At 37.9% G+C, this 24,033-nt stretch overlaps 1 pseudogene; it reads right to left on the bottom strand.

The window, feature by feature from the left end:
* Positions 1–2,739: 2,739 nt before the first annotated feature.
* On the bottom strand, positions 2,740–23,612 carry LOC142618042 (wall-associated receptor kinase-like 8; annotated as a pseudogene).
* Positions 23,613–24,033: the final 421 nt, after the last annotated feature.

The following is a 24,033-nucleotide window of genomic DNA, read 5'->3' as shown; positions in this document are numbered from 1 at the left end:
GGCACAAACAATAATTTTTATTTTTAATCAACGATTTATTTGAACTTTGAATCATTGATGGACCTCTATAGTCAGGAAAAATGTGTTGTTAGTTTCATATATCTCAATCAAGGCCGGCCCAAGGCCTAGGACTAAGGCCCCACCCAAAAGAAAATTCCCCTTAGGGAAAAAGACCCCTCTTTCAATTGTTAAAGGCCCAATTTTTTATAAAATTATATATATTTTTTAAAGGTTGTGTATTTTTTTTCATTAGTGATATTAAGGATACTACAAATTTCATTTTATGTGGACTTGCAAATTGCCATGTTACTAATCACAAAAAATTGATTTAAACATTCATTAATTAGATTGATGAATTTCACCAATGAGAGTCATATCATATTGTGAATATTTTATAATACTTTTAATGCATTTGTCATTTTCATTTCTATTAAGACTCTCAATGTACAAGACCAATAGAACCCTAACCCGATTGAAACTTTAAATTGTTTCAAAAAAATGTTGCAAATGTGTTAAATCATCAATTATAGATTAATCTCCTCTAATAGTTTGAGATTTTAATTTTTGTAAACTAATATCCTACAAAGTCACACACTAAATAATATCTATCTCCCTCCCTTACGAACAAGATATAAAATTAAAAATTATATTTTAACTTTACTTAACTATGTATCGTTGTATATCCAAAATAAAGTATTTTTTTTAATCGTAATATATTTTTTGTTATTTTTACTAATATTTATGGTTCAACTATGATATTCAATTCTCTATATAAAAGTAACATTAGTTTAATTGGTATTATTCATCAATTATTTATTTGATGTATAAAATTAAACTTGATTTTATTAAAGAAATGATATGTTTACAACATTTTCACAATATTTTTACAATAAGTCTTAAGTGGTAGGTTGTTACTGTTGGGGCAAAAAAGTAATCATAATGTTAGGTTCAAATTTGAACCAATGACAACTAACCACCTATAATTTGTTATAAAAATGTTGTGAACGTAGCACCTCTCATTTAATTAATATTAAATAATTTCGTTTAATTAATATTTACATAATAAAAGTCCTATATAAATTTGTTGCCTTAGTCCCCATATAATATTGGGCCGCCCCTAATCTCAATGATTACCATGTGCTTTTTTGAAACACCTCTTGAACTTAGAAAGAAACTTTTATTTTTAACCAAATAGTTTTGTCAAGAAAAAAATTAACCTATATTGATAAATTCCTTAATTGTGTCTTTAAATGTTCTTCTTTAACCAAACAAAAGTTTGGAAACATTTTTAATATTACCATAAATTATAGAAGTTCAAAAGGCACTTTCCCTATGCCCGTACACTATAACATGTTTTTTAGGATAGTCGATTAAAAATTTTCAAAAAATTACCACGGCAACAATAATTGAATAGAAACACACTCTACGAAAAAAAAAACACCAGGTCTATAGCTGAACAATGTATAAATAGCTGAAAAACACTAATCGATAAAATGCAATCCCCATGAAGGTAAATACACCAAGCTCAATTTACCGTGTCAGGGAGGAGGATCTTTATAACGGGTTGTAATTTTCCCTCTTTCTCCTTTTGTGTTAACCAAATACATAACAAGCTTGTTACATCTAGTGTTACTTTTAGGTGAAGAATGAACGGGTTGCAATTTGTCTGGACTCACTTCTCACATCTCAAAGAAAGAGTTTATTCAAAGCACTTTACCATCGGAGTGTGCCAAACGCTAAAACTTATTATTGCAAATTCTCTATTCTTAAAATTATACTCCCCACTTCAAAATCGAATGGACCCTAACAAGACCAAGCAAATATATAATATCATTATTAGTACTTTACTAGCAAGAGTTTAAAAACAGTAATATGGTTAATTTATTTGATTCAATAAAATTATTTATTTTTCTATGTCTGAAGTGAGAGCAATGATTACTCCTCAACAACTAAAATATTAATGTTTACTCCCAAAAAAAAAAAAAACAATATTAATGTGTCTTTCATAAATATGAGATCTATAATCTTTTAACAATTTATTATGAATAAATTTATCTCCAACCATCCTATTGAATCGTACTTGTGAAATTTACTTTTATTTTAAAAATCATGAGTGAAGGATGTATATAACTATATATTGTCGAACTGTGAGCTATGCCACTCTATTGGTAATGAAAAGGATACATCAATTCGTTTATGGTATTCAACATCGCACTACACCAACTTATTTTTAGAGAGATTATAGAAGGTCGAATTGTGGTCCCCCCAACAATCTCCTCTCACAATGACTCATGCAGTTCAAACCCATGACTTGACTTTGATATCATTTGTTGGACTGGGAGCTATGCCACTCCACATCAAAACCAATTGATGATGAGGAAGATATACAAATATTTAATGGCATCTGATATCGTGCCCCATGAACTTATTTTAGAGTGGTTGTAAAGAGCTGAGTTGTAGTCCCCAACATATATATCTTTTAAAAATCTCATGTGAAACAGATATTGGTTAACTATTAACCAAATATGCCCATGCCAAATAATATTATTATTATGTATGCAAGTCATTCCCATGCCAAATATTCATGAATGATTCGTAAAATATTATTTAGTTTCAGGGAAAAAAAAAAAAAGAACAAGCACAAAGAGAAATTATTATTATTTAATAAATAAAGAGAAGTTGTAAGAGTTTATGACATGAAACAAAAATAAATAAGTACCAAAACGTATCGTTTATTAATCAAATTGATTTGATAAATAAAAGTGGTAGGGCGTCTAACGATGAAGTTGGGCCAATTTTTAAACTTGAACTTGTTGAAATAGGAATATCATTCCAAGGCTCCGTTTCTTCTTTTCTAACATATTCAAGTTCTTCAAAATTTTGTTCAACAGAAGAAACTTTTTAAACTCCCTCTAACTCTATCATGATCTCTATCATCAAAGGTCGTTTCTTTCCATTCCAATGCAAACATCTTTTTGCAAGGTTAGCAATTGCCATGATTTCATCTTTATTTCCACCCTCCTTTACTTGAGTATCAAGTATATCAAAGAGACGGTTCTCTTCTAATGAATGAATGAAATATGTAGATAGATTCCGACCTTCTTGTGATCTTGTTGAGGAAACAGGTTTTTCTCCGGTCAAAAGCTCAATAAGGACTACACCAAAACTATATACATCACTCTTATCTGTAAATTGGCTTGTTTGAAAGTATTCTGGATCTAAATACCCAAAAGTACCATATACTAGAGTAGTTAAATGAGTTTGGTCAATGGCCATTGATCTTGAAGTCCCGAAGTCCGCTACTTTTGCTCTATATTTGTCATCAAGGAGTATGTTTGAAGATTTTATGTCTCAATGGTAAATGGGTAGTGAAGCTGCCAAGTGTAAGTAAGAAAGAGCTCCTGCAACTTCTGTGGCAATCCTTAAGCACATGTCCCATGTTAGTAATGGAAACTCTTCATTTTTCCCGTGGAGATACTGAAAAAGTGTGTCGTTGGGAATGTATTCATAAACTAACAAAGGAACTTCTGTCTCTAAACAACACCCAAGTAGTTTAACCACATTTCTATGGTTGATTTGTGAAAGAATGATAATCTCATTAACAAATTGTTCAAGATTTCCCTCATCCACTATATTGCACTTTTTAACTGCCACAATTCTTCCATCTACTAACATTCCTTTATAAACTGTACCTTGTCCACCCTTACCAAGTATTCTATTTTCATTGAAAAGATCACTTGCATTTTCCAACTCCTTTGAATTGAATAATTTTGTCTTTTGAACATTATTTTTATTTGAAGATAATTGTAGTTGCAATAATAAACCACCATTTCTTTTGAAGAATTTTTGCTTGCGCTTGATTTTGTTTCTTTTCTTTATCACTTTGTATAATGACCATGTAATAATGAGTAGAAACAATGCCCCAATGCTTGAACAAATAACTGCATATGTCAAGCAAATAAAACAGAAATATCATATCAACCTATAAATGTGGGCTATACAAAAATGTGACTAGCTGTAAAATAGATTTGAACAAAATTACAATCAATGGGCATAGAAACATCTTTCCCATGTTTTAAATGAAGTTACTAACACTTATTTTTTTACATTAATATGTTCTCTCAATATCCCACAACTTAAATAAGTGTTAGGTTTTAGTTATAACCTAATAACTCAACTGGTTATCACTTCCTGAATTTTCTAACAGAGAAATTTAAGGTTCAAATTTTTCTCCCTTATTGTAACTATCAAATTATGAAATATAAAAAGTGTTAGCACCAATTTAATTTCTTAGGAAAAAGAAAATTTATTGATTGTTACTTGATTTTTCAGGCAACATGTACAACGGTCTATTGTGTTTTAAGTTGCAAGGAAAGGGGCTTCTGAGTTTGGGACATCTTGTTACCCAGCAAAAATTTCCAGTGTTGTTCTGCCTTAAATGAGCTTTAAGCCTATAACAACTAATATAATTGGCGAATTCTTTCTATAAATTCTTACAAAATTTACACTTTTGTTTAATTTAAAAAAGTTGTATTCTAGTGCTCATCCCTAAAATCAGCCTTCACTATTTCCTGGGATTAACAAAATCCTTCACTAAGATCTCCTTCATTTTCTTCAATATTTTAATACCTTCCATCATCTCCTTTAACCAATATTGTTAACGTATTTATCCATTTTTCTTAATCCCCTGTTAAAATTAACCTCTCACCCAATTCCCACTAATGTTAACTTTTTTTTTTTGAAGGAATAAAAGAAAAAAATATATATATATATATATATATATATATATATATATATATATTGTTTGCACAATAATTAGAGGTAGGGAGATTTGAATCATGAATATTTCTTAATTAGATATCTCAAAATTAACTAAAAGAAAAGATGGATGGATGCTTATTGGTGATGGCAATTTTGCCCCGCCCCACTTAACCCGCCCCTCCCCCGCTTCGCCCCGCGCGAGTTTTTCCTGCCCCGCAAAGGTGATGGGGCGGAGATGGGGCAAGATTTTAAACTCGCATCACAGGGCAGGGCGGGGATGGATTTAGACTTTTTAAACCCATCCTACCCCCGCCCCCGCCCGAGTTGCTAAAGGTTATAATTATCAATTTTTCATATCCTAAAACCATACTATTTAAATAACATATCAATATTAACTTATTTTATTCTACCTAATATGGCTCTCTGCTTTTATTTTGTTGTGTTATACTATGAGTTTTTTTTTTTTTTGTGATTGTCTTGTTAAATGCTTGAATATATTATTCAATTTTTTCTAAAAATTGATTTGATTTAATGGAATAAATTTAGTTGTAATTTCAAGCTATATTTTTACTAATGAAATAAGTTTCATTAAAAAAATTATACTAATTGTAGGGGCAAATTAACAGAAAGTAGAGTTTTTACGGGGTGGGGAGGGGCATCGCGAGGCTCCAAGGGGCCGGGATGGGGTGAAAAGGTTTTTCCCATCATGCGGGGCAGGGTGGGGATGAGGCAAGACAAAACCATGCAGGACGAGGATGAAGATCTCATCCTTCGGTCCCGCCCCGCCCCATTGTCATCCCTAATGCTTATTCACTCATATAGAAAGAACCATAAAATCCACTAAAAAAATTAACACAAAGAAGAAATTCTAATGAGATATATATATATATATATATATATCAAAAAAGAAAAAGAAAAACATACCTAAAATGGCTAACTTCAATTGAGATTTCCGCTTTCTTTGCTCGTGGCAAATGTAACTGCCTTCTGTATTCTCACAAATTGAGCTGTTGCCGCATCTATTGAGTGTTTTGTTTTTGCATTCATTTATATCTAATGGGATGACAAGCAAATTAATAAATTTATCAAAATCTTGTACACTTAGTTTGGTGATCATTAAAAAGCATAGGTCAAAGAAGTTACAAAAGGGGTTAATCAAGCTCAAACAGCGTTAATACTAGAATAGTCTAGGCTCTTTAGTATTCTAGATTATAGCTAAAAACATAAACAGAAGCTACCCAAACAAAATTATGGCTCAATCGAGGTAAGACCGTAAGAGCGAAGACACTGATGAGATGCAGAAGGGTGGTAGCAGCACTTTGAAAAAAACTGAGAGCGACATGTTGGGGTTTGGGAGGTCATTCTTCAGGGAGATTTACAGGTTGACAAGGAAACCAACTAGTTCATTTGTTAGAAAATAAACGCTGAAGGTGTTGAACATTATGTAACTTGGATACAAGAGAACTCATGTTCCATAGAAGAGACTCTCTCAAATGATGTAATTCTTGTTTTCAACTGAATAAAGTCTCAATCTTTTTATTTATTTTTTTTAACCCTAAAAAGGAGAAGTATACAAGTATATAAAGAAGAACGAAAAATACTTATTATATTATTAGATTATTGGATTTTTTTTTTTTTTTAGAATATGATTATTATACTTATTATAGTTTACTTTAGATGAAATTTAAGTAAAAAAATTAGAATATGTAGGGGTATTTTAATAAAAATAATTAATTTTTTTTTGGTAAGAATAAAAAGAATATTTATATTCATAGTTTTATTGCTATAAAATTTATTATGAAATATTATCCCGTTTAACTCAAATTGTTGTTAGAAAAACATTTGTCTCATAATCACATTTATAACCTATTTTGTAATAATATTATGATTAAATTATTCTAATAACTTGCATGTATTTTATGTGTATATTTTCCTCTTGAGAGGTGCACCTAGAAAGCCTTGTGAATGTACACACAAAAATATAAAATTTATTGATGAGAAATGTAAGTGCACAATTGCACCTGGACCCAAGAATAGTTATGGGCTCAGACCCAATGAGCCTTAAACAATAAGAATTTGTAGAGTGTGGGCTTGAAACCCAGGTTAGAAGTGTATGAGGATGAAATGACAAACTAAAGATTCCAAGTACTTAGAGACAAAAAGGAGTAATGTAAATAGACCTCCTCGGACGTAAGCCGAAAGCTGTTCTTATATTATATCTCTCTCTTTTTCCTTCTTCTTTTTAGGTTACAAAAAGTTCCGTGCTGTTTCTGTTCCCTAGGTCCCTCCTTAAATACTCCTCTTTTTAATACTTTATCCACGTGTTGCCCCCCAATTCCTCCCTTAGCCTAGATATTTCTTTTCTTAGTGCCTTTGAACGGTAACTAGAAGTTTCCTTCCTTTGTTTAAGTGTCACTTCCTCGTTAATGCGGCCGGGGTGGTAGGTGCTGGTTCTTTAATGTGGAGGTAGCAGCCTTTACCTTTGATATTCTTCCAACATCGGCGCTTCTAGGACATTCAAGGGTTCTCTCCCTTTAACCGTTGGTCTTGACCGTATCATTCCCTAATCTTTACCATGAAGTCTCGGGTTCTTTGATGTCGATCCAGGGGGAAAACCATCCTCGCCGGATCCTAGGATCCTCGGCGTATAGGCCGACCCATAGCACCAACAATCTCTAACCCCGGGGTCGATTCGGCCTTCTTTAACAAGGCCCAAAAGGCCCACATTCCCACCGGGATCCTTTTGCCCCACACAATAGCCCCTCAAAACTCTAATTTTCGACATCCGAGGAGAAAAATAGGGTTTTGATCCGATGAGAACCTGCTCTACACACTTTATAAGTGACGACACGTGTGGAAATCGTTTCGCGTCCCGAGAAGATGACACTTGGCGGTTTCATTTTCGAAAACGCGCGCATTTATTCGTAAGTTACTCTTTGTCTCCCACGCTCAACGGTGAGATGGGCATCCAACGGTTCTCCTCACTCCACGAAATTTTAGGCGGGACGGACATAATTTTCGAGGCCGCCTTTTCGCACGTCGTGACGCTTCGGGAACTGCGCCTTCATTTAAGTCATCGAGGGATCAATCCCATCAAAACAACAACAATCATTCTTCACCAGCGAGAAAAACGTGGAAACCGTACCTTCAACCTTGTAAGTTCTTGCTCTCTCTAGTCTTGACCTTTTCTCCTCGGATACGGTCCTCGGCTACCAATACAATCACTCTCCCTTTTAAAGTTTAGTCTATCGTCTCTGTAATGGGAAGATTCAAGTGTCTAGTTGATACCGCCGCTGGGATGGAAGGCTTTAGAGCCAAATACCATATTCCCGGCGACGTAGGGTTAGAATCTTGCCGGCAATGGCCGTGGTGGTTCTAGGAAAGAGGAGAGGTTATCATTCCTATGATAGCCTTCATAGAGGGTGGGATGACCCTACCAATGAAACCCGTAATGGGGAGTATCTTCGCAACCACCGGTTGTGCCCCGACCAATGCCTTCCAAATGTTTTTAGAGTTTTAGGTAGTGTAGATGCTCTAAACGAGCGAGATGAGTTTAAACCTCACATGGCACGATGTCGTGTTCCTATATGAGTCCCACAAACTCTCTAAGGTAGGCTATTATATGAAATCTCGGTCTAGCACGATTAGGCTAATCTCCTGTCTGCCCAAATCAAATAAAGGCATGAAGGACGACTACCACGATCGTGTCACAGGAGCTGGCACGACGGCCTCCTGCCCGAGTTCGGTGGGGGGATCCGAGTGCGACACCATAGGATTAATCTCCCCACAACACAACTTCTCCTAACACACACACAAAATGCGTATTTGTATTTACTTAAATTCGTTAAATATTTGTGTGAATCGACCGAGTTTGTTTGTTTGATGTCTTTTTTGCGGATAAGCAACACGTGCGTCCTCGTCTAAGTCACCTTTGTAACGTTGCCGATCTAAACCGAGTACTTCGCTCCGAGGTATTCGTTAGTGCGGACCTACAACTCCGGGCTGCTCGTCTCATTCTAGGATACACCCCCCTTTCCAAAGACTTTCGGGAGATAGAGGACGCCATTATTGCGGGCGGCGAAGACGGAAGAGGATAAACGTAGCTCGGCCCCATTTTTTGGACGACCGGGTGACCTCCCGGACGCTCGACACTATTTTGTACAACCGGCCGATAGCGGCGGTCCCCCTCGCCATACACTCACAAACAAGCGTCGTTCCAGAAGAGGAGGTGTCTTCTTCACACACTCTTGACGACGAGATAGACCAATTCCATCTTGAAGACACCGAGAGACCTCGCGGAAACCGGTTCGTGGTACTTTCCGACGAGGAGGAAGAAAGCCACGAGGCCTGCGGAATCGCGAGGTTTGTAGTTGCCCTACCGAGGACGAATCCGTAGAAGGCATGGGACGAATGGAGGGTCTTCTCACTAATAGGGCTGCCAAAGTTGCGAGAGAAGAAGAAAACGAGGGACGTCCCCAAGTTCCCCCAGGCCCGCACCTCCTCCTCCTCCTCAGCGAGCCAAAACTACCGGCCGAGGATCCCAAGAAGAAGAGGAAGGGAGATAATGAGGGGACGATTACTAAAGACCCCAAGAAACCACGCCAACAACTCCCACGGCCCAGAGCGAAGGCCGGACAAAGGCAAGGGTAGAGCCCGTTCGAGTTTGAACTTGGGGAAATCGGGGATGAGGCCGTAGTGCACCGAGCACCGGCCACTTGGTCCCAGATCTAAGAGGCCGGACGGCGCTCCTATCTCTGTCGGTCCGGTGCATAGAGCGGTTCGGCAAGGCCACGCCCACCACCCGGCCGAGGTCCTAGAACGCCTGTACACCGCCCAAGGACATGGAGACCTTGGAAAAGATGGGCCAACCACAACTATTCCTCTCTCTAAAAAGAGACTTAGCACCGGTAAGTGTTTCTCCTTTTAACAATATTTATAAGTAAATTAGTTTTTGTTATTCCTAACTCCATCATGCTTTTTTACAGGCTATTCGGGGAGGTCTTTGTAGCTGAAAAGTTTATTGAAGACGCTCGGAAAGTAGCCGAGTGCTGAGCTCGAAATTAGGGTGGAGACCGAGAAGTCCTTGGGTACAGCCCCTTGCGCGAGAACGAAAAGGCGGACCTCGGAGGTAGCAAGGGGCGAGGAGAGAGAAGAATGGGGTCGAGTCAAACTTGAAGACAATGAAGACCCGGATAGAAGGACGGCGCAAGCTCCTTCATGCAAGAGATGAAGAGCTCTCCCAAGCTCGAAAGGAGTGCTCGGATGCGAAGAAGCGATTGGCGCCGATGAAGAAGAAGCCGGTTCCTTCCAACTCTCTCTTCAAGCTGCGAAGCGACAGTTTTGATGAAAGGGTAGCCACTACCGAGGAGCGAGTGACGGAGGAGTTCGCGGCTTTATGCCGCGAATACGGCGTCAAAAAGTATGGGGGAAGCTTTAAACGCAGCGAGTTCCCCAGTCTTCTGGATTTGAGGAAGTCGAGAACGTTTGGCTTCCCCTAGAAATACGGGGAGATTGAAGAGGCTCTGCTGCTACTCCTACCCCCGAGACAACTCTTCCCGTCCTACCTCCGATGGTCCCGGCAAATTCGATCCTACGAACCTTCGGTTCCAATAAAGAAAAGGAAGGAGGGGTGGATGCGAGAGAGGGACTTGAACCGGATAGTGGAACCCAACGTCCTTCCACCAAAGACGGCGGATAAAGGAAAGCGGGTTATGACTCCTTTTGGCCGGAGTTGAGAAAGACCGAGGGCACTAGTACTTCTCGGCAAGATCCTCCTCCAACGGCTTAGGACTTAGCTTAGGGCTTCTTTTTTCCATTTTTTTTTTGTTTTTGAATTATATATTGTAATGTATATTCACCTTGATTAATGAAGAACAATTTCGTTTGCTTTTCACTTGGATTGTGTCTGCTTTTTCTTTATTCTTTATGTACTTATTACAAAAGTTTTCCCATTAAGTCATATCGAAGTTTCTGGAGCATAAAATCTAACTCCAAGGATTGCATAGTCATAACTTTCACATAATCATGCGTATATTATTAAAGATTTAATACAAGGTGACATGGTTAATTCCTTTGAATAATACCTCGATTAAAAAAGGAAAGAGGACTTCATATAACAATTAAGCCCTTATAATGCATAACAACGTTTTTAGTAGGTTGTAAGATCCGAGTTAATAAACGAGTAAGGTATTAACATCCAGGCATAATCGAAGTTAAGTTTAATCAAAGTCATAGTCGAAGATAAATCTTAAGCAATCTTTCGTTTAATTCTTCAAAATTGTAAGCTGTAAATGGTAAGACATCAATTTCCTCAAGGTTTGTGGTCGAGGACTACACTTAACCAAGTTCTGTTTGATTCTCAAAAATTGTAACTTCAAATGTTAATTTTCCCAAAGTAGGAGGTCCGAAGACCCGGAATAACGAGCGAACTTCTTAACAAATGACAAGACATCAAAATCCACAAGGTTTGTGGTCCGAGGACTACACTTAACCAAGTTTCTGTTTGATTCTCAAAAATTGTAACTTCAAATGTTAATTTTCCCAAAGTAGGAGGTCCGAAGACCCGGCATAACTAAGGTTACGTTTAACAAATGACAAGACATCAATTTCCACAAGGTTTGTGGTCCGAGGACTACACTTAACCAAGTTTCGTTTGATTCTCAAAAATTGTAACTTCAAATGTTAATTTTCCCAAAGTAGGAGGTCCGAAGACCCGGCATAACTAAGGTTCACGTTTAACAAATGACAAGACATCAATTTCCACAAGGTTTGTGGTCCGAGGACTACACTTAACCAAGTTTTTTTGATTCTCAAAAATTGTAACTTCAAATGTTAATTTTCCCAAAGTAGGAGGTCCGAAGACCGGCATAACTAAGGTTGTTTAACAAATGACAAGACATCAATTTCCACAAGGTTTGTGGTCCGAGGACTACACTTAACCAAGTTTCTGTTTGATTCTCAATAATTGTAACTTCAAATGTTAATTTTCCCAAAGTAGGAGGTCCGAAGACCCGGCATAACTAAGGTTCTGTTTAACAAATGACAAGACATCAATTTCCACAAGGTTTGTGGTCCGAGGACTACACTTAACCAAGTTTCTGTTTGATTCTCAATAATTGTAACTTCAAATGTTAATTTTCCCAAAGTAGGAGGTCCGAAGACCCGGCATAACTAAGGTTCGTTTAACAAATGACAAGACATCAATTTCCACAAGGTTTGTGGTCCGAGGACTACACTTAACCAAGTTTGTTTGATTCTCAATAATTGTAACTTCAAATGTTAATTTTCCCAAAGTAGGAGGTCCGAAGACCCGCATAACTAAGGTTGTTTAACAAATGACAAGACATCAATTTCCACAAGGTTTGTGGTCCGAGGACTACACTTAACCAAGTTTCGTTTGATTCTCAATAATTGTAACTTCAAATGTTAATTTTCCCAAAGTAGGAGGTCCGAAGACCGGCATAACTAAGGTTTGTTTAACAAATGACAAGACATCAATTTCCACAAGGTTTGTGGTCCGAGGACTACACTTAACCAAGTTTGTTTGATTCTCAATAATTGTAACTTCAAATGTTAATTTTCCCAAAGTAGGAGGTCCGAAGACCCGGCATAACTAAGGTTACGTTTAACAAATGACAAGACATCAATTTCCACAAGGTTTGTGGTCCGAGGACTACACTTAACCAAGTTTCGTTTGATTCTCAATAATTGTAACTCCAAATATAAGAGCTAGCCATAACTTTAAAATATTAATTGACAAAAGCTTATTTGATTAATAATAATACCTTCTAAGGTTATTTACATTCCATGGACGTGGTACAACTCGTTCATCTAGGTCGGCTAGCCTATACGACCCTATGCTGCTATTGAAACAATGCGATAGGGGCCTTCCCGATTTAGGTCCTAGTTTACCCCATGCCGGGTTCTTAGAAGTGCCTACAACTTTCCTTAATACAAGATCACCGGGTGCAAGTGGCCTTAGCTTCACGTGGGCATCATATCCTCGTTTTAGCTTTTGCGATAATAAGCCAATTGGACCATAGGCGCCTCACGCCGTTCCTCAAGTAAATCAAGATCTTTCTCCAAAAGTCCCTGGTTATTCTCGGGGCTAAAAGAACTTGTCTTTAGAGTAGGAAAACCAGATTCTAGTGGTATCACCGCCTCGGCTCCATAAGTCGTAGAAAATGGTGTCTCTCCGGTGGACTGCGTGGTGTGGTCCGATATGTCCACGAGAACATGAGGGAGCTCTTCTACCCATCGCCTTTCGCATCATCCAACCTCTTCTTGAGCCCATTGACTATGACTTTGTTAACGGCCTCGGCACTGCCCATTCCCTCGAGGATAAGGCAGGGTAGAATATCTATTTATGATACCCATGTCACCACAATATTGCCTAAAGGCGTTGCCGTCAAATTGAACGCCGTTGTACGAGACAAGAGTGTGCGGTATACCAAATCTAGTAACAATGTTTTTCCATATAAATTTCTTGGAATCAACATCTCGGATATTGGCTAATGGCTCGGCTTCAACCCATTTAGTGAAATAGTCCGTTCCCACGAGCAACCATCTTTTGTTGCCGGCGGCTCTCGGAAATGGCCCGACAATGTCCAGCCCCATTGTGCGAAAGGCCAAGGGCTAGACAGAGGGTTAAGAACCCCTCCGAGGTTGGTGGATATTAGGAGCGAACCTCGACATTGATCACACTTTCGGCATAGTCTGAGCCTCCTCCGCATATTGGGCCACCAATAACCACGAGTAAGGGCTCATGAGCTAAGGACCTTCCCCAGGTGTGACTCCCACAAATTCCTTCATGCAATTCCTCCGGTAATGATTGTTGATTCGGGGGTGTACACACAACAAATACGGTCTGAAAAGGATCGTTTGTATAACTTCGGTCCTCGGACAACCGAAACGCGGCGCCTTTCGACGTACCTTTTCTCGCTTCAACTTTGTCTTCGGGAAGGATGTCATTTTTGAGAAAAGATATGATCGAATCCATCCAACTAGGACCGGGCCTTATTAGATGGACGCGAGGTGCGTTAGCGGCTATAAGAGAAGGTTCTACCAAATCCTCAACGAGAATAACCCTTGGTAGACCTTGAGCCGAGGATGTTGCCAACGTAGCCAAAGAATGCATGAGTATTTCCACTCCTAGAGACATGAACTAAGGCAAAGGAGTCGAATTCGGCTGTGACGCTTGACTGGGCCAAATATTCTGCATTCTGGAATCTCTAGCCTCCATGGTCCCCATGACTTGGCCGACCACTAATTGAGAGTCCGAGAACACATGGATTTCCTTGCCACCCATCTTATGTACCATTCGCATGCCTACCAAGACTGCTTCATACTCGGCCTCATTATTAGTAGCGAGAAAGCCAATCTCAAAGATTTTTCAAAGACAATTCCTTCGGGGACATTAGAACAAGTCCAACGCCGGACCCTTTATGATTAGCAGCCCCATCCACATAAACTTTCCAAGCCGAGGGCGATACGGGCCGTGATCACACCAGCGATTTTTCACCCATGTGCGCTACCTTTGAAGTTTCTTCTAACAATGGCTCGGCAAACTCGCCACCAAATCAGCGAGGACACGACCTTTCACCGAGGTGCGAGGCTTGTACTTAACATCAAAGGCTCCCAAAATGGTTCCCCATTTTGCCACTCTGCCGGAGAATAATCGGCACTACGCAACACAAGCCTTGAGCGGCGGGTCGAAACAACCACGGTATGAGATTGGAAATAATGAGGAAGTTTGCGCGTGGCGTGGACTACGACCCGAAGTGCTTTTTCCAAGGGCAAATAGCGCACCTCGGCTTCATTCAAGGACTTACTAACATAGTAGATCGGCCTGCACTCCATCTTCATTCCTTATAAGGACTAGACTCACCGCATGAATAGCCACGGCAAGATAAGCGAATAAAACCTGCGTCCACCTCGAGGGGCGAGATAAAATGGGTGGCCGAGATAGATATTGCTTAAGCTGTTGGAAAGTGACTCACAATCCTCGGTCCACTGAAACCCTTTCCATTTGTTCAACAACCGAAAGAAAGGACGGCAACCGGTGACCGAGAAATAAATCTGTTCAACGCGGCAATCATTCCGGTCAATTTTACGAATCTCCTTTGGGTTCCGGCGGCTGCAAATTTTGAATAGCCCTAACCTCGCACCGGGTTCACCTCTATGCCCCTATGAGTGATCATATATCCTAAGAACTTTCCGAGATCCCACTCCAAAAGAACACTTGGAGGCGTTAAGGCGCAACTTATACTTCCTCGGCATTTGGAAGGTGTCGGCCAAATGCGACGATGTGCGAAGGTACCGTCTTACTCTTTACCACCATGTCATCCACGTATACTTCTATGGTTTTCCCCGATTCTTTGTTCAAACATTCGGGTCATCATTCTTTGATAAGTAGCCCCGGCATTTTTTAACCCAAATGGCATGACTTTATAATGATAGTTCCCCGTTGGAGTAATGAAAGCGATCTTTTCACGATCCTCTAATGCCGAGGGGATTTGGTGGTAACCCGAAAGGCGTCCGGGAAACTCATCCGAGGATGTCCGACGGTAGCATCTACCGGTTGATCAATCCGTGGCATTGGGAATGAATCTTTAGGACAGGCCTTGTTCGGATCGGTAAAGTCTACACATACTCTCCACTTGCCGTTCTTCTTCTTAACGACAACGGTATGAGCCAACCATTCGGGGTAGAAAACTTCTTGGATAGCCCCCGCCCTTTTGAGTTTAAGAACCTCTTCCTTCACGGCCTCGGAATGTTCTCGGGAAGATCGCCGAAGTGGCTGCCTCCTCGGAACAATGGCCGGATTGACGTTTAGATGATGACAAATAAAGTTCGGATCCACACACGGAGCCTCATGAGGGTCCCATGCAAAGACATCTAGATTATCCTTCGAAATTTCAACAACTCCATCTTTTCTTGGTGTGGCAATCGTATGCCAACTTGAAAGAACCTCTCTGCGGATCGTCGGTTATTACAAACTTCTCTAACTCCTCGCAAACGGCCTCATCTTGTCATCGCTCCGGGTGCCTCCGGAGCCGTTAATTGCTATGACTCCTGGATGGGCAAGGTTGATAACTCGACTTCGGCGGCAATCTTGCGGCGGAGATGCATTGCCTGCACTACCTTGCATTGCTGAGGATTTCCTCAACATGTTCCCCCGAGGGGAATTTAACCTTAACGTGCAAGGTAGAGGAAACGGCTCCGGGGCGTGCAGCCATGGCACAGCGAGGATGGGCGTATATGGAGAGTACGCGTCAACCACAATGAAATCTACTTCAACCGTTTGTGCCGGATTGAACGGGTAAACGGATGCGTCCTTTTGGCACAACGGCTCTCCCTTCAAAGCTAATAAGAGGTGAGTCATAAGGAGTTAAATCTTCCAACTCCAACCTTAACCCCTTAAATAGATCGGGGTACATGATATCTGCACCGCTGCCCACGATCTATCATTACCCTCTTCACGTCATAATTACCTATTCGAGGGTAACCACAGAGCATCGTCGTAGGGCTGGATAGTCCCTACTTTATCCTCCTCGGAGAAACCCAAGACAGTAAAGTGCTCTTTAATCTCTTCGGCACTGCTACCCACATCCTCGGCTTTGCGAATGGGAAACCGCCATAACCCTAGTAGGACCTGAGCTGTCCTACCGGAGTGCGGCGAAGATAACATTAATCGTCCCAATGCTGGCCGAGATGAACTATTCCGCTGGTTGTTTGAACCAACTTGGTGACTTGCCCGGTGGGGGTGACACAAGTCTTGCTTTAACTTTCCCTCAACGACGAGCTGCTCTAGATGGTTCCACGGGGTTCGACGGTTCTCGGTAGTGTGGCCCACATCCCGATGGTGCGACGAGAAAAGGTTTTGATTTCTTCTCGCGGGGTCACACCTTACATTTTGCCGCCACCCTTTGAAGAAGGGCTCTTTACGAACTTTTTCTAATAAGCGATGCTTCCGGTTCTCGGAACACGGTATTTACAGCTGAGGTCTTTGCCGAGCCGGATTGTCCGAAGTAATCCCTCCTCGGCTTGTTGTTGTGATATCTGTCCGACACGAAATCCCTTCTCTCCTGCGGGATAACCTTCTCTCCTTTCCTTTTCCCCTGTTCTTGGTCTTCCTCTACCCTTTTATATTCATCAATACGATCCATAAGACGACATACGCGCGGACGGGCTTTTTCGTCAAAGACTTTCTTAGGTCGTGATCGTAGGGAGGCCTACCTTAAAGGTATTTAGCGCCACCTCATCAAAGTCGCCGTCTATTTCATTAAACATCTCCCAATATCTGTCGGAGTATGCTTTCGGTGTCTCCCCTTCCTTCGCTGACCATGGATAGCAATGAGTCCGGTGGGCGAGGGACTCGCTACAAGTAATGAACCGAGAAGCAAACGCCCTAGTTAGTTCCCCAAACGAGCCTACGGACCCCGACTTGAGACCGTTGAACCATCTCATAGCCACGGGTCCCAAGGCTGGAGGGGAAGACTTTACACATCAAAGTCTCGTTATGAGAGTGCACGCCATCCTTTGGTTGAAGTGACTCACGTGCTCCACGGATCAGTCCGGCCATTATAGATGGTAAACGTGGGCTGGGTGAACCTCCCTGGGGAGCCTCCCCTCTCAATCCTTCGTGAAAACGGAGATTTAGAGAGTTGGTGCAACGCCCTACTCATGGTATCGTTGCCTAAACCCCTAGGACGAAGCTTCTTGCGTGCGGATTGGCCGGTCGTTCTCCTCACTCGAGAGGATGTTGCCTTTGGTGGGGGAATATGACACGAACCGTAGCCATGTCCCCCATCCTTCTCTCGAGGAAGAACTAGATGAGGACGGGGAAACCTTACGTTTAGCACGGCGTAACTTCCTCTTCAAACGATTGATTTCCTTCTCGCATGGATTTAGAGCCCTCATCGTGGGTAGTGCTACCCCTCCATGAGTATGGCTAGCCCTCGGATATTCTCAGTATGGACGCTTCCCTCACGATCCCTACGTTGTTCAAGACGTTCGAAATGATCTTCGGGTTGTGACCCTTGTGACTCTGCATGATGAGAGCCTAAAGCCCGCCATAATATCCCTACTACTTCTAGACTAGATTCCCACGGACGGCGCCAATTGTAAGTGCACGGTGCACTGGACCCAAGAATAGTTATGGGCTCGGACCCAATGAGCCTTAAACAATAAGAATTTGTAGAGTGTGGGCTTGAAACCCGGGTTAGAAGTGTATGAGGATGAAATGACAAACTAAAGATTCCAAGTACTTAGAGACAAAAAGGAGTAATGTAAATAGACCTCTCGGACGTAAGCGAGAAAAGTACATTGTTCTTATATTATATCTCTCTCTTTTTCCTTCTTCTTTTTAGGTTACAAAAAGTTCCGTCTTTGTTCTGTTCCCGGTCCCTCCTTAAATACTCCTCTTTTTAATACTTTATCCACGTGTTGCCCCCCAATTCCTCCCTTAGCCTAGATATTTCTTTTCTTAGTGCCTTTGAACAGTAACTAGAAGTTTCCCTTCCACTGTTTAAGTGTCACTTCCTCATTAATGCGGCCAGGGTGGTAGGTGCAGGGTCTTTAATGTGGAGGTAGCAGCCTTTACCTTTGATATTCTTCCAACATCGGCGCTTCTAGGACATTCAAGGGTTCTCTCCCTTTAACCGTTGGTCTTGACCGTATCATTCCCTAATCTTTACCATGAAGTCTCAGGTTCTTTGATGTCGGTCAGGAAAACCATCCTCGGCTGGATCCTAGGATCCTCGGCGTATAGGCCGACCCATAGCACCAACAATCTCTAACCCCAGGGTCAGGTCGGCCTTCTTTAACAAGGCCCAAAAGGCCCACATTCCCACCAGGATCCTTTTGCCCCACACAAGAAATATATGTATAGTGTGTGAATATTTATGTTATCTTGTGGATAGATAATGATTTTTTGCTTTTGTTTTTGTTTTTGTTTTTGTGAAGCTTTTGCTCTATGGTGTTATGGTGTTGTGCATAATTATGGAGCTTAGCATATACTAGGTTATTGTATCTTGTGACTAGCATGCTAGTAAACTTGTTGCACCGGTTAAATCTATGTAGTATATTCACTTGCGGTGGTGCACAATACTCTAAGGGGAGCGTTTTAGTTTCGCCATGATGTTTCATTACACTATAATATTACATTATTGAAATCTTATATTAATGTAATCTCAATACAAGAATACAATATTACATTGTTTTGGAAGGTGATAAGATTAAGGTGATATGATATATTTTGTAATTTTAGATTATGGTAGTGTTAGGAAAAAAAAAAGGCCAAAAAAACTTAATATCACATCATTGTAATGTGCATTACATCAATGGCACATCGCAACGTATCAAATGCCCCCTAAGAGAGTTAGAACTTTATGCCTTAGGCCTCTTAGTCAAGCCATCTTCAGTGATACCTTCTTCTTCTTTTTTTTGTTGACAGTTATGTATATCTTTTAATCTTATTATTACTATTAAATATATACTTATCATATATTATTTTTCATTTATAACAACTAAAATAATAAGTGAAATTTCATACAATTGTCTTTGAGCTTGTTATATTATCATGAATTATTGAAACAATTTATTATATTTTAAATTGTGAAACCAATAGAATATATATTATTTTAATTTATAAATACAATAGAATTTTAAACTTTGGCATCTGCTTTATAATGAATATTATTTATCATCATACTTAAATTGATTTTTGGTATAGAAGATATACCAACTAGTTTAACTACAAAGCTCTTGGCAAAACTCCATTTCAAACTAAAACATAATCATTAACTTAAGATGACAATATTAGAAGTATAGTATAAACTTTAAAGATATAATTTAACATTTTTAAGATTTTGTTGCTAGTTTTTCCTCTAAAAAAAAAACAAAGATTTTGTTGCTAGTTATAGCACTACAAGTTCGCACAAAATATTATTTAGTGGATATAGATGTCGAAAATTAATTTAATTATCAGAGTAATTTTGGAATGTTATAAATATATTTTAACTTGATTTATTTTAATTTACTTTGTTAAAAATCATTTCATAAATGATGATTAAATTAAGAAAATGTTATCAATTTATGATAAATATACCTTTAATATATGTATAACTATTATAAAGTTTGGGTATATAACTATACATGATACAATGAAAAAAAATTAAAATCGATTCATCATATAATTCAAGTTTTGACAATAATGTATAACAAAAATTGGGTATGAAATCATAGTTGCTCTAAATGACTATTTTCTCTCCACAACAAGTTCCTAAAGTCTCATTTATCTTATTAATTGTTAGGCTTGTTTAATTGAGCTAAATCTATTATCTAAGTTTCTAGAAATTAAAAATCCTACTCTAACAAAAATTCTATTTATCTTATTAATTTTTAGGATAGTTTAATATAGGTATGATCTAAGTTTTAAAAATATTTTATAAAAAAATTAAATTATATTCCAACTAAAATTCTACTACCAGTAACTATTTTAACCATCTACAATAATTTTGTAAAAAAATTTATATAGATGATCCATGCATTGTATGAACATACTTATAAATATACAAATTATAAATAATATAATTCTTACATATTCTATATATATATATATACTAGTCTCATTACATGTGCTTTGCGCATACGATAATGCTCTTTTTTCTTTTTTCTTTTGTTTCATAATGTTTAAAAGTGAGATAGAGACAATGCCCTAATTTTTTGGATTTTCTCTACATGAGTTTTCTTTTTTCTAATTAGTTATTTGTATGTGAGAAAAGAAAAAGGTCTAAAACTTAGGAACTTTTTCAAAAATAGTAAATAATTCTTTTAATCAGTTTGTGTTTTTAAATTTAAAATTATTTAACTAAAAGATAGTGGTATTTTAAAGAGCTTAAGAATTTGTGTAAGCATATTTTAGTAAGCAAAATGATGAAACCCAAATAGGAAAATCCTATTTTTAGTATACTAGACTCATCACACATGCTTTGCATGTGCAATAATAGTCTTTTTTATTTATTTGTTTTTTTGGTTTAGTGATATAATATTTAAAAGTAATATATTATATTTTTCTCTTAAAGAATGATGTAAAGTAACATAGAATAATGTTTAAAATTTTCTCAAAAAAACAAAAAGAATAATGTTTTTTTTTTTAGTACCAAAAAGAATAATGTTTAAAAATGAGGCTGAATAGAAAAGATAAAGAAAAAAACCTAAAACTTAAAAACAATAAATTACTCTTTTAACCAATTTTTTTTTAATTTAAAATTATTTAACTAAAAGATAGGAGTATTTTAGAGAGTTAAGAGTTTGTTTGAGGACATTTTAGTACTAAAACTCAAACAGAAAATCCTATTATTAATAATATAAACTAGCGTCATCACGCTCGCTTTGCTCGTGCAATGAAGTTTTTTTTTATTTATCTATTTTTTTGGGTTTAGTGTCTTAATATTTAAAATGAGATAAAGATAGTGTCCTAATTTTCAAGATCTTTCTCTAATTTTATTTTTCTAATTAGTTAGTTGTACATGAGTTAGTAATTAATGTGAATGGAAGAAACTATTTGAAATTGAAAACTTTTAGTTTTTTTTTTTTAAATTGAAAATTTTCATTTTTTTTCAACTCTCACGTAGAGGCATTGGAATTCGAATAGGAGAAGTAATGTTTTTAATATATATATATATATATATAACCGTGTTTTTTTTTTTAAGAAAGAGATAATGTAACGTAGAATAACATAATGTTTAAAAGTAAGATATAAATAATGTCCTAATTTTTAGGCAAAATGGAGAAGATAAATGAATAAGCCTAAAACTTATGTACAGTAAATTACTACCAGTTTTTTTTTTTAAATTATTTAACTAAAAGATAGGAGTACTTTAGAGAGTTTGAGAATTTGTGTGAGGATATTTTAGTATACAAAATAATGAAACCCAAATAGGGAATCCTATTATTAATATACTAGACTCATTACATGTGCTTTGCGTGTGCAATAATACTATTTTTTATTTTTTATTTTTTTGGTTTAGTGTTATAATTTTTAAAGGTGATATATAAATAACCATTTGTAATTTTTTTTCTTTAAAAGAGATAAGGTAACATGAAATAATTTTTAAAAATGAGATTAAGATAGTGTCCTAAGTTTTAGGCTAAACGGAGAAGATAAAGGAAAAAACCTCAAACTTAGGAATAATAAATTACTCTTTTAGCCAGTTTATGTTTTAATGTGTGTGAGGATATTTTAGTACGCAAAGTATTGAAATCTAAATAAAGAATGTTGTCATTAATAATATAGAAGATATATACACACACACACACTCATTCTAGCCTCATCACATGCGCTTCGCGCATGCAATGAGGCTTTTTATTTTTTATTTTTTGGGTTTACACATTTTATCCATGACAGTTTTATTTTATTTCTTATTTTAAGAAGTAGTTGTATTAGTACTTGACTACTAATGTGAGAGAGAATGTGAAGGTAGGAAAAAAACAGTTTAGTGATAAAAAAAAAATGGTACGTTTGTGAAAAAAAAAAAGTAGTTTTATTTTTATATTTTTTAAAAAAGAAGAAGTTATATTAGTACTTAACAACTAACGTGAGAGAGAAATGTGGAGGTGAGAGGAAAAACTTTTTTTTTTTTAAATTACTAATTTTACATGTCTAACCCTATGATTTAAGTCTTAAAAATAAATGAATTTAATAGTATTTTAGGCATATAAATTGAGGATTCCAAACAAGAAAAGCCTTTTGGAGGTAGCATCTCTCATATATATATATATATATATATATATATACACGGACATGTTGATGTGCGTAGAGTCGTAGACTGCGAGAATGATGTATGACATAAAATAACTACTTTAAAATGGTCCATGAATTAAAAATAAAAAATAAAAAGAGGCATGTAATGCGGAGTAAAATTAGAGCTGTGTATTTGAAGTTTACCTTGACATCCCAATCCCTTGGGAAGATAAGGATTTCCTTCATATCCCAGAGCACAGTACTGCCAGTGGTGAATAGTGCCAAAATTAAAACCTGCACTTCCATAGTATATGGAACCGTCACTATAAAGTTTACTTGTATTAATGGCCCAGAAATTTATCTGCCAGTCCAGGACCACAGGAACGTATTCCCAATATTGCACAAAAGAGGGATCTCGTTTGCTTTCATTCAACCAATTTCGGTCTACTAGGAAGGCATATTTGCAAGGCTCGGTTGCTCCATAAGGCTCCTCTCTTGCTTTCGATTCATTTATACTTCTGAAATCTACAGCAAATTCTTGAAGGTTTGAAGGGATATTCGTTGACTCGCAGCACTCAAAACCCGAGCATCCAAGTCCACCACTCTCCTTCATGTTTGGAGTGCAATCAGATGTGCACCCAAATACTGTAGGAGCAATATTGGCTATTGTTGCAAAGTTGTCGCAACCAACCGAAATGAATGTATTATCAACCGTAGAGAAGGAAAAAGGACTTCCTGTGAAGTTCATACGTCTAATACTTCTGGTGCTCGTAGTTGTAGACGAATATGTCTTCGAATAGATGATTGGCATTTGAACTTGAACCGTAGGCCAATCGAAGCCAGACTTGTATGGGTCATAACGATAGGAACCAATATTGATTTGCTTCACCTCCTTGCCAATGCTAGTTAAGATGGCAATCAGGTCCTTGTAGCAAACAATTTCGAACGACTTTTCCAAGTAGCAATCAGGTCCGATTCCAAACGGGTATGGAATTTGAAGATTTCCACACCTACTTTCACAATTGGGTTTTGCCATAGATGGTGCTGCTTCTGCAAGGGATCCATATGTCAGCAGAAGTAGGAAAGTAATTGGCATTACAAATTGCACAACAATTTCTCTGGGTGTCTTGCCGTTCAACAAATCAAACCATATACCCACCATTTATAAATACCAGCACTGGACAATATACTTTTCCGCACCTTCCGACTTTTTTAAATGGACTTATGGGCATAATCATTATTTATAAATACCAGCACTAGACATGATACTTTTTTGCACCTTCCGACTAAATACCAGAACTGGACACGATACATTTTTGCACCTTCCGACTTTGTTCCTTGTTTACTTTGTACTTTTTTATATGGATTTATGGACATAATCATTATTCTTAGTATAAGTGAGTATTGAACCCTAAATTTTTTATTTAGTCATCAAAGATTTTATTAGTTGGACTAATTAGAACTTACAAATTTTCATTTTCAATTATTTGTTTATAGGTAAAATATGATCAAACTTGTAAAATACT

This window comes from Castanea sativa, chromosome 11 (genome assembly GCF_040712315.1).
Source record: "Castanea sativa cultivar Marrone di Chiusa Pesio chromosome 11, ASM4071231v1".
Classification (NCBI taxonomy): Eukaryota; Viridiplantae; Streptophyta; class Magnoliopsida; order Fagales; family Fagaceae; genus Castanea; species Castanea sativa.
Note: the sequence above shows the minus strand (reverse complement) of the source record. Positions and strands in the feature narration are given on the sequence as shown.